Source organism: Mesocricetus auratus, unplaced genomic scaffold, assembly GCF_017639785.1.
Source record: "Mesocricetus auratus isolate SY011 unplaced genomic scaffold, BCM_Maur_2.0 Super-Scaffold_100015, whole genome shotgun sequence".
NCBI lineage: Eukaryota > Metazoa > Chordata > Mammalia > Rodentia > Cricetidae > Mesocricetus > Mesocricetus auratus.
The window spans coordinates 47468497-47479437 of NW_024429198.1; the positions used below are offsets into that span (position 1 = coordinate 47468497).

Consider the following 10941-nt stretch of genomic DNA (forward strand, 5'->3'; position numbering starts at 1 on the left):
GGTCTATGTTTGGATAAATATGCAATAGGCACAAAGGAAGTTCCCAGGCAGTGATCCAGGACCCCCATGGCATCCTTCTCTGTAACCTGGAGAGAGAGGGGGCAGAAGATGTAGGAATGGGCCCTGGAGGAGGGCCTGCTGAAGCTTACAAAAATGCCTTGGTAATGTGTGTCAGATAAGGTTCCTGTGAAGTGTCAAGGGCCGCCTCATGTAGGGGGCAGGTGAGAAGAGAAATAGAAGGAATCCAAGAGCATGAAGCTGGCCATCCCCAGGAAGGATAGAATTTCATCCTTGGTGGGTGGAACTGTGAGTGACTGAATTAAGTGTTTTCTATCTAGGGTAATGGCCTGGTAAGCTGGAGCACTAGCTAATCTCAGATAGTAACTTGAGAGGTAGACAGCTGGATAGCAGAGGGTGAGACACTATATTCCCAACTGGACAGAAAGCTTAATGAGGTCGAGGGGTCAACCTGGCTAATTTGCAGGGGTGGAATACAAAGGGGGAAGATCGGCTGTGTATTGTATAAGCGGGGTTTAGGAAGAGACAGAGAGAATAAATCAGAAGCCAGGGCCTGGCCAAATAGATGTGGGATGTTCCTGAACCCCTGGAGCAGGAAGGTCAATCCAACACAAACATATTTTATGACTTCAGATCAAAAGCAAAGGAAAAGAAGGCATTCTGAGGTCAAGAGCAGAGAATTGGGAGGGCTCTGAGGGGGCCAGGAAGAGGAAAGTATAGGCATCGGGTACTACGGAGTGAAGGGGAATTTTTTGGAAGGGGAAAAAGCCATGAGGTAGCTGTCTCTATTCTGGTGAGAAACAGCAGGGAACTGAACAGAAGGTAGGATTTATGTAGAGTTTCTTTTTTTCTTTTTTTTTAAAGGAGTGGGGGGGAGTCTTTTCACAGTGAATCTTCTTTTCAGAGTGGGGTTTGGTGGGACTGCAAGTCCAGACCTTGGGCTTTATATTCTGTAGGGCAGGAGCTGGGTCCATCGTCTAGGAGAGTTAGAATGTTCTGTGGGTCGAACCTTGCAGTTGGAGGTCCTCAGGGGAGGAGGGTGTCATGTGCCTTAAGGGGCTTATATTCTGTAATTGAGGTCTGATAATGAAGAGTATTGCCATTTTATTAATCTTATGTAGACGCTTCCAATTTTGATGAATATTTTAGCTTGATATTGAATTCTGGTGTATCGATATAAGTTGGGATCTAGGAGAAATTATTAAACACAACCAATCTCAGATTAGGCCTTGAGGTCTTCAGACCTTTCAGCAGAGGGTGGCATTCCCTTCTTATTTACTTGTCATCAGGTGGCAAAATTTGAGGTTAACTTTTTATGAAAGATAGTGTAACATCTTCTTAGCCTTCCAGGATACTCTTTACCATTGCCAAGGCCATGCAAATGAACTAATTCCAGTAAGTTGACAAACATGTCACTTCTGTCATCCTATTCTAGTGTAGTTAATCTTAAGTGTATCACTGTTTTGCCTGGCTATACATTTAAATTAGTAGCATTTCAGTGATATTTAATCCAATACTTGAATTTCCATTCATCAGAGCTTCTGCTTACTCAGAGTCACCAGTCTATGAGATGCCTGCATGAGAAAACACTCTGGACCATAATGGGAGTCATTTGCTCAAATTGAGAGGGCAGCATGTCCACAGATGCTCTCAAAGGAACATATCCAGCTTGCCTGTTTCTGAAGTTCTCATTTACATGTACCTTATTCACCCTGTGATATCCCTTTGCTACATTCCACGATTATCACAGCAGTAATCATCACATGTTGTTTACAAAAAAAAATCAGTGAATTACACAAAGAAGTGTTGTTTCATGACGCAAACATTCCAAGATGTAAGAATATGTTAAGTCTCCATCTATCATTGTCAAAACCAAGCACAGAGGGTCAAAATTTAGCTATGGAACAGGACATTGTATTTCTTTGCATCTTTTAGCTAACAGTAGCATTTGATCCATTTGTGATCACTTACCATATCTCTTGGAGTTACTTTAATACAGACGTTATTAATCCATCTCTGGTCTTCATATCAAAAGTCAAGTACTCCTTGCATGGTCAATACTCTGAAAATTTCTCATAGAAAGAAAATTTTGCAAAGGTTCTACCAAATTCTGTAGGTACATGACAGTAATATCTAAGGAAAATAGTTGTTCTTATGGTTTTGAATATAATGTTTTATTCAAAATTCTATGCAGAAAAGTTTTGGAAAACAACTAAATAAGTAAGAATTTGTGTAATCTTATTTAAGGAGGTAATGATAAAAATGCAAATTTGAAATTGCCTCTAGCCTCTCTTAGCTAACAGAATAAATCTTAGCTAAATCATTTATCCTCACTCATACATATTCATAATTTTACTGTAGCCTGGAAACTCAGAGGTAAAAGAAAGACCTTTAGAGCTAGCTGGGATGTTACTGGTAAACAGATTAAAACTCATATATTTGGCACGATGCCTTGGTCAAATCCCTTCTTCCTGACTGGGTTTGTCTCCAAATGGTGCCTCTGTCTCAGGCTAGACACTATTTTGTTTTCTTCAAAGAACCAGAATCAAATCCATACTTCATTTTAATCTCTTTATCCTAAGAAATTGGTGCTACCTGTCCTGAAAAGACCATAATGTGCCTTTGTTTGAGTAAATTTGTTAAGACGGTGTGTGGCTTTTTCTCTTCAATGATATAGATACTATTGGGCCTTATTGTCTAAGAGAAAGCAAGTTTGCAGAAAAATTTACTACCACCTTTTTATGATAATTAATGTTATGAACATAACAAAAATATTTTGATGAAATTTCTTTTCCTTTGGTAAGAAAACTTTTTTGTTTTGTTTTTGATTTTCAGTGCTTTTAGGGACATGAGATGGCTCAGCGGGTGAGCACACTTGCCACCAAACCTGATGACCTGAGTTCAGTTCTGGGGACCCCCATGATAGCTGGTGAAATCAACTTTCTCCCTTTGACCTCCACACATTCACAGTTACACACCCCAAAATGAAGGCTTAATATCTATTTGTATATATGTTATTCAGTTATATATGAAAGAGAATCACGCCACTTTCTCTTTCCATTTCATTCCGCCAGACCCTCCAGCTTCCCTTTTTGAAACCCTCCCATGTCTCCTTCTCACAAATTGACGGCCTCTTTTTCTTTTATTATATTTGCTACATGCATACATATGTATGTGTATACACAAATTTGTATCAATACTGTGTCCATTTTTGTCGTTTGTGCATATGGTTTCAGGACTGTCCTGTCCGCACTGGACAACCAGTGAGCCTCAGGGAGAGGCTGTCTTTCCTAACGGTTGCTTTAGTTCTTTGCCGAGGAGTGAGACCTCATGTTTTCCCCTTCCCTGTTAGCATGCCCATTGATATTGCCACTGTTCCATTTTTGTTTATGCAGACTTTTCTAGGAGACACTGTTTCACAGCAGACTCCCTGCTGTTCTGGCTCTTAATGTCTTTGCGCCCCTCTTCTGCCAAGGTTTCCTATGCCACAGCTGCAGGAGCTGTGGTGCTGATGTGGCTACTGAGGTGATGCATCTTGGAAAAAAGAACATACTAAAGTCACTTTGCCAGGCCAGCATAACTACCTAGTACATTCCAGTCTTAGCCTTATACCCCAATTAAGTATAGCTAACTACTCTAATCTAAGAATGTCACAACTGGACACAGTGCAGACCCTGGAGAGCCCAAAGTCATCTCAGCTTCTGTAAGACATGCTTAAGCTGGGCTCCTCAGATGGGATGATGAAGACATTGGCTTTCCTCTCTCTCTCTTTTTTATTTAGTTTTTCATTTAAATTAGAAACAAGCTTGATTCACATGTCAACCCCAGCTCCCTCTCCCTCCCCTCCTCCCCAGCTCCCCCACTGAATCACCCAACCCCCCACCCCATTCTCCAGGGAGGGTGAGGCCCTTCATGGGGAATCTCAAAGCCTGTCATATCATCTGGGGCATGGCCTAGGCTCTCCCCTATGTGTCCAGTCTAAGAGAGCATCCCTCCATGTAGAATGGGCTCCTGAAGTCCATTCGGATGCCAGGGATAAATACTGATCTAGTAGCCGAGGCTCCAAAGATTGCCAAGGTCTCTTCACTGACACCCATGTTCAGGAAGTCTGGATCAGTCCCATGCTGGCCTTTCAGTCATCAGTCTGAGGTCCATGAGCTCCCTCTTGTTCAGGTCAGCTGTTTCTGTGGGTTTCACTTGCCCAGTCTTGACCCCTTTGCTCAAAAAATCAACAAGATAGACAAACCTTTATTCAAACTAACCAAAAGGCAGAGAGAGAGAGAGAGACAGAGACAGAGACAGAGACAGAGAGACAGAGAGACAGAGAGAGAACATGCAAATTAACAAAATCAGAAATAAAAAGGGGTATATAACAATGGACAATGAGGAAATCCAGAGAATATTCAGGTCATACTTTGAAAACCTGTACTCCACAAAATTCAAAACTTTAAAGGCAAGGTCATGGGGGCGCTCTATGTGGACCAGGAGTCAACGAAGTCAGAATTCTAAGCTGCATCTGTTCTTATTAGTGCATACCAGCAAACGTGGAGAAATGTTCTGATAATCATGTTATTATATAAACCAATCCTTTGCCTGAAATTGCATATTCAAATTTATAAAATAGCAAATATATATTTATAAATATTTTCTTAAGATATTCTATATAAAAACTTACAAATGTGCCAGGTGTTAGTGGCACATGCTTTTAATCCTAGCCCTTGGGAGGCAGAGACAGGTGTATCTTTGTGAGTTTGAAGCCAGCCTGGTCTACAGAGTGAGTGCCAGAACAACCAGAACTATACAAAGAAACCCTGTCTAGAAAAAAATCAAAAAATTATATTTATAGACATAAATAGTTTTTATTAAATCAAAAGAATGTCTTGGTTTACAAGGAGCTGAGACAGGAGGATTATGAGTCTGAAGGTAGGATGAGCTACATGATGAGTTTTATAGCAAGTGGGTACATAGTGAGACCCTGTCATGAAAACAGTAAATGATTCAAATAAAATAGGGGAGGAGAGAAACTCAGAAACCCCACTCACCCTGGCTTTAGTAGAGGTAGATTCTTGCTATCTAACTCTTTCCTTTATAAAATGAGCAGCTCTACGCTGAATGCTTTTGAAGTAAATCACAGCACAGATCATTCCTAGGCCCTGCCAGCTCATCAGCATTACAATTTCTGCTAGAACAAGATATTTGTTATGGGAGGTTGGGAACCTTCAGCTGATGTGGCCTTGCTAGAGGAAATGGTACCGTGAGGAGTGGGTCTCAGAGACTGGGGACCTGCTTCCGGTCTGCATGCACGTGAATCCGCTCCCCCAGGACCCCCCCCCCAACGTAGGAAGAGACATTAGGACCACGCCGCTAACCACACCCACTTTGGGGTGACTTGAGGCCCATATGGATGTGGTAATGAAAGGGCGGTTAACTAAGCCACTAACCACACCCACTTTGGGCATGTATGGAGGAGTTAATAATAGACACTGCAGGAGAGAGGCATGCTCTCTCTTCGGCTCTCTGTGGCGAAAGCTGCTGATTCACCTTGGTTACCCGTTTTCTCTTGTAAGTAATTTCTACAACAGTTATTTATACCCTCAACTGCTCTGTTTATAGTTACACCCCACCACCTCTTTTATCTAGTCATAGAGATGTAAGACATCCCAGTCATATGCTCTGGCGACCATTAACTCCTTCATGCCTTCTCTGCCGTGGCAGACTGTGCCCTTAAACCATGAGCCAAAATTCAACCTTGCCTTCAGTTGTCTCTTGTTCTCATTGTCACTACAATGAGGAAAGGTTGAGTGACACAGGGAAAACACAGTGTCTTTTACTCTGAGATATTAAACATCCTGTAATTTAGTGGCCATGGTGTTTCATGCTTGTGATGGTAGCTGCTCACAGCCTGGGTTGAGAGGATCGCTTGAGGTCAGGAAACATGATGAAACCTCCAAAACAACAAAACAAACAAATGGACAATTAGTGAATGCCATCCATTTTACAACTGAAGTCACAAAGTTTTTATACTAATAGATGAATCAATGAAGACTTCAGGAAAATCAAGCTAGATGTGTGAGAGGTTGGATGGCAGAATGGCTTAAGGTAAATTTTCTGGAAGATTGGAACATATTGACCTTCCAACAAACTGATCTCAGCTAAGGTTAGTCAGCTCCTGATACTGCAACAAATACCCAAGATAACTTGAGAAGAGAAAAAAGGTTTCTGCTCACTCACAGTTTTAGTCTTCAGTTTACCATGGCAGGGTGCATGGAGGAGAAAAACCACCATTATCCCCTGCCAGGGCACAATCCCAGTGACCTGAAGACTTCTCACTAAATGTTAAAGGCACCAAATCTTAAAGTTGCTTCTGCCTCCTTAGTGCAAGCTAGGGTCAAGGTTTAACTCACACCCACCTGGTAGCATGAGGCTTTCCAAACCCAGTGAGAAGAGACTATAATTTCTGAGGTTGATATAATGGTATAGTAGCAAGTGGACATAATTTGGGGTTGATTTTCTTGATATCTGTAACCTTTTTGGGATCCACAGAATAGTCTCCATGAGATAATGTTAACTACAAAAAGAAAAGTAAATAAATACTGTAATTCACATACAACTGTGAAAGGCTGACCTGTCTATAAATAAGTTGATAAAACAGTGTATAACAGAGAAGAGTGAATCAACACACACACACACACACACACACAGGAGAGAGACTGATTCCCATGTCACATGTGTTTCCTTTCCCAGTTCTATCTCCTTCCATTTAGGTCCTGGTTTGTCTGCTGTGATGGAAGAAGTCCTTCTTGTGTACATGTGTGCCCCATTAGTTGATAAATAAAGCAAGATAGGTGGGACTAGGAGGGGTGGAGGATTCTGGGAAATGGAGGCACAGACAGTCATGTAGGACACAAAAGAAGTAAGAGGTCCAGATCCCTTCTCTGGAAGAGAAGACCACATGGAAATACTCAGTTTAGCAGTTATGGGTTAATAATTAAGTCAGAGCTAGCCAATAAGAAACCATAGAAAACGGCCAACAGCTTCATAATTAATATAGTGTCTCATGTGTTATTTTGGGACAGGGACAATGGCAGGACCCAGGCAGCTGGCGGGAAGGGGTACATGTTAACACTGCTGTCTGCACAGATGTCTATCAGACAAGCCAGTAGGTTTTCAGTTAACTCCACATTGCCTCCTGACACGATTCTGAGAACAGGCTGAGTGCCATTTGTGCTTTGATGTGCGGGTTTCCTTTCAAGCCAGTGAAGGTCTGTTCCATTACTGCAACTAGAAAGAAGAGATTTCTTTTTCTACAGGAATCAGAGTGGCCTATTGTCCTTTTGATACTGTTGGAGTTTTCTTTCAGGGACCTTTCTGATTTTAGCACCATGTTCCTTTCCTGCCCCAAAGATCAGCTATTTTCTAAGCCAGTATCTTCCTTAAAAAGATGTGTTACAAATCTAACCCATGAAATGAAACACAATTACATTAAGTGTTGAGCCATACTATTAATATCAGAATACAATGGCCAGCCATATAACTGTGCTTTCTTTGGCGAGTCACAACCTGCAGTTTACTTAAGCTTTATTTAATGCAAGAGTCTGGAATTGAACTGGAAGCAGGCTCCTGTTTGTGGGGTACATTCTGGTCCTGGAATTCCTCACTGTCAACCTGATTGCTGCCTTCCAGTCTCCACACCTAGGTTTATTGATAAATGCTGTAAGATTTTATTGTTTTCTAACTAGTAATATAGATCCTAACACTCTTCTACTTTTTTGTTCTCTCTCTCTCTCTCTCTCTCTCTCTCTATCTCTCTCTCTCTCTCTCTCTCGCTCTGTGTGTGTGTGTGTGTCTGTCTGTGTGTGTGTGTGTCTGTCTGTCTGTCTCTCTCTGTCTCTCACAGCAGGAAGAAACTGTTCTTTGACAATTTTCCTGGGGAGATGTAGCACAAACATCTACTTATCCTAGATGAGAAGTTCACTAAGACCAAAGTAGGAAAACCACCGAAGTCCAACTTGGTGAACCAATGAGTTTTATTGCAGTCACAGCAATATAGATGAGGGGTTACTTACAGGAGTAAAAGGACCCAAAGATATCTGCATCACAGAAGTCTACCTCAGCATGGATGACAGCTCACAAAAGCTAGGAGCCTAAAGCTCACTGAACAGACTCTAGTCAGCTCAACAGGATGGACAGTGCCCCTTCTAAGTGACTCGGTTGTCTAAAGCTCTTTCAAACCTCTTGGCTGGTTTCTGCTTCCTTCAGGCAGCTAGTCCTCTACTTCTGCTCATTTACTGTAGGGAAGAAGGGGGCTAGAGAATCTGGTCTGTTTCAGGAATCTCATGAAACTGCTTTGAGATGCTTACCTTCCTGCTTAAGGAGTGGTTCTAAAGAATGGAATGTTTCAACCCCCTAGGAAATTGTTACATAGCAATCACCTGTTGGCATGACTGTGTGCTGGATTTTCTGCCTAGTCTCTTGACATGCTACCCTGGAATACATGCATACATACATACACACATACATCCATACATCCATACATACATACATACATACATACAGATATATATGTTGGCTCTATTACTCAGCTTCGTAGCAACCACCATTTCTTCAGTTGCCAGTCTGAAAACCCGACAAATCTGATAAATCCAGGGCCAACTGTTTTCTGTCAACCACCACTAACCCTCATTTTGGAATTTGGTTCTATTTATCCTAATTTTCTCATGGATTCATTTATTCAAAATTTATCTGAGAATCTGTGGAATCTCCCTTTTAATTCCAGGAGTAACCCCATAATCCAGAAGTCCATGATAACATCATTTCACCCTTCCTCCTTCAGTGAACTGAAGTATGGGGATCTGGTTATTATCTCAACACATTGCCAACTCATTCTTTCTGGACTCCCCAGGTCTTGGTACATTTGAATTTAGGGGATACCTGACTGATTTTGTAGCAACATTTCACTACAGCATAGAAATACTCAGTATGCGAAACACTATAATATGGTGCTTCAAAAGCATAATTTTCTCAGTTTTAAGCTTTGCAGATTTTAACTAAGCATTGTAGATGCTGAGAGAGTGGGGCAGATGCCAGACACCATGACAGGCTGCTCAGTCTTCTGTCAGAGATGAAGCCTCTGTATCAGTTTCCTAAGACTGAACAAGCAGTTTCTGAAAGAACCAGGAACTATGGGTACTCAATCTTCAATTCTCCTGACACAGAGACAAGGGAGATGTACCAGGCCTGAGCCAGCCCCCATAGTACCTCAAGGCAATGACAAACTATGGACAAACCTTGGGAATTGTCCAAACATGTCCAGATATGGAGAAATTGCAACCCTAGCCAGTCCCTGCTAGCTGTAGCCAATCAGAAATGTACTAATATGACTGATACTTGCCTAACCAATTATGTTTGAGATGACCTAACTGTCTCTGAAATTACCCCTGGCTATGAGTAAAAGGAACCTGAACCTGCATGCTCTTCTCAGGGTCACCATTTGCCTCATGTCGGATGTGTGGCCCCATTATGTTGGGGTTTTTATTATTATTATTATTATTCTCAAGAATTAAATGCTCTTGACGATTGCATACATTTATGGTTGTCTTTTGTGGGGCTTCTCCAGGTCCCTAACAATGTCTAAGTGTTAAGTGTGAGTAATAAAGAAAATTAACCTGATATCTTTACATCTTTCTAGATTCTTCCTCAGCTCTCTGTGGCAAAGGGCACTATTAGAACCTTTCGTGAGCTGCAGTGGCTCCCATTCCCTGCTACTCTGCTCTAGATCCACAGCTAGTAATGTGACCATTTCTAAAATGGGTCTGGGTCAGTGAGTAAGGGCAGCTCCTGATCCTGTACAAGACTGGAGTTCAGTTCCCGGCATCCACATGGCAACTCACACTCACCTATGATCCAGTGTCCCTTTCTGAACTCTGAGGGTGCCTGCATTCATGTGCACAGATCCACACATAGACATGGACACATGCACAGCATTAAAAGGACTAAAATTAATCTTAAATAAAATGAACTTGGAATTCACAACCTGGTTATTTTTGTTTTAAGTCTTCGAACAGTCCTTTTCTGTCCCATAATTTGGAAAATGGATCCTTGATCACTCATATAATCATATGAAGTATTGCTATGAGAAGATGAAGGGCAAAAGAAATCCCATATTCATGTTGTAAAAGGGCCAGTGGAACTGGATCGGCTAATGTTAGGGTACTTACCACTTCATTCAGTAGCTGGGACTCATCTCCATATTGGGCCAGAAAGTCCTTGAAGACCAACCACAAATCTTTTTTATCTTCATGGCATCAAGGTTGGCATGGTGCTTGGCATAGAAAAAAAGTTCAATCAGTGTCTATTGTCAATGACTACCTGTCTTTCCAGGCTGACACACAAAAAATGAATAGCATTTCTTCTATTCACACACACACAAAATGCCTCTTAAGGAGTAAAAGATTTTTTTCCCCCAATTCACATTTAAAATACTAAAAATCAAAATTCTTTTAAGAAGGCTCACTAAAACCTGAATTGAATTTCTGTGAATGACGTTTTTTCTGTAGTACTACAAACACACCAATAGTATTTGGCAGATAATTAATCATTCAGAGCAACCTAGATATTTTCAATTTTATACTTTTAGTTTTATTTCTTCTCGACTATGAAAAATGAAATTGAAGTTATAAATTTACTTTGTCAGCTTGTACATAATGAACAACTGCTGTGATAATCACCAGCAAAGGTTAGAAAACCAAAGAAAATTTAATATACTATTTCTATATTTTACATTTTACAAAGGTATTTGCCATACATTAGAAACTACCTTGGGATATTTTGAAGGTAGTTATGCAGCAGGTCTTTACCAGGCCATGGTGAAGATGAGAGTGAATGAATGTTCACAGACTTACTGCTCACATGTGACCACTACAT

At 41.1% G+C, this 10941-nt stretch overlaps 1 long non-coding RNA gene across 1 annotated transcript; it reads right to left on the reverse strand.

Annotated features, from left to right (window-relative positions):
• Window positions 1-5871: 5871 nt before the first annotated feature.
• LOC121144248 lies at window positions 5872-10337 on the reverse strand. The gene is made up of 3 exons (XR_005881563.1): window positions 10236-10337; window positions 6429-6586; window positions 5872-5963 (listed from the first exon to the last, which is right to left on the reverse strand). It is a non-coding gene; the product is annotated as an uncharacterized LOC121144248 (long non-coding RNA).
• Window positions 10338-10941: the final 604 nt, after the last annotated feature.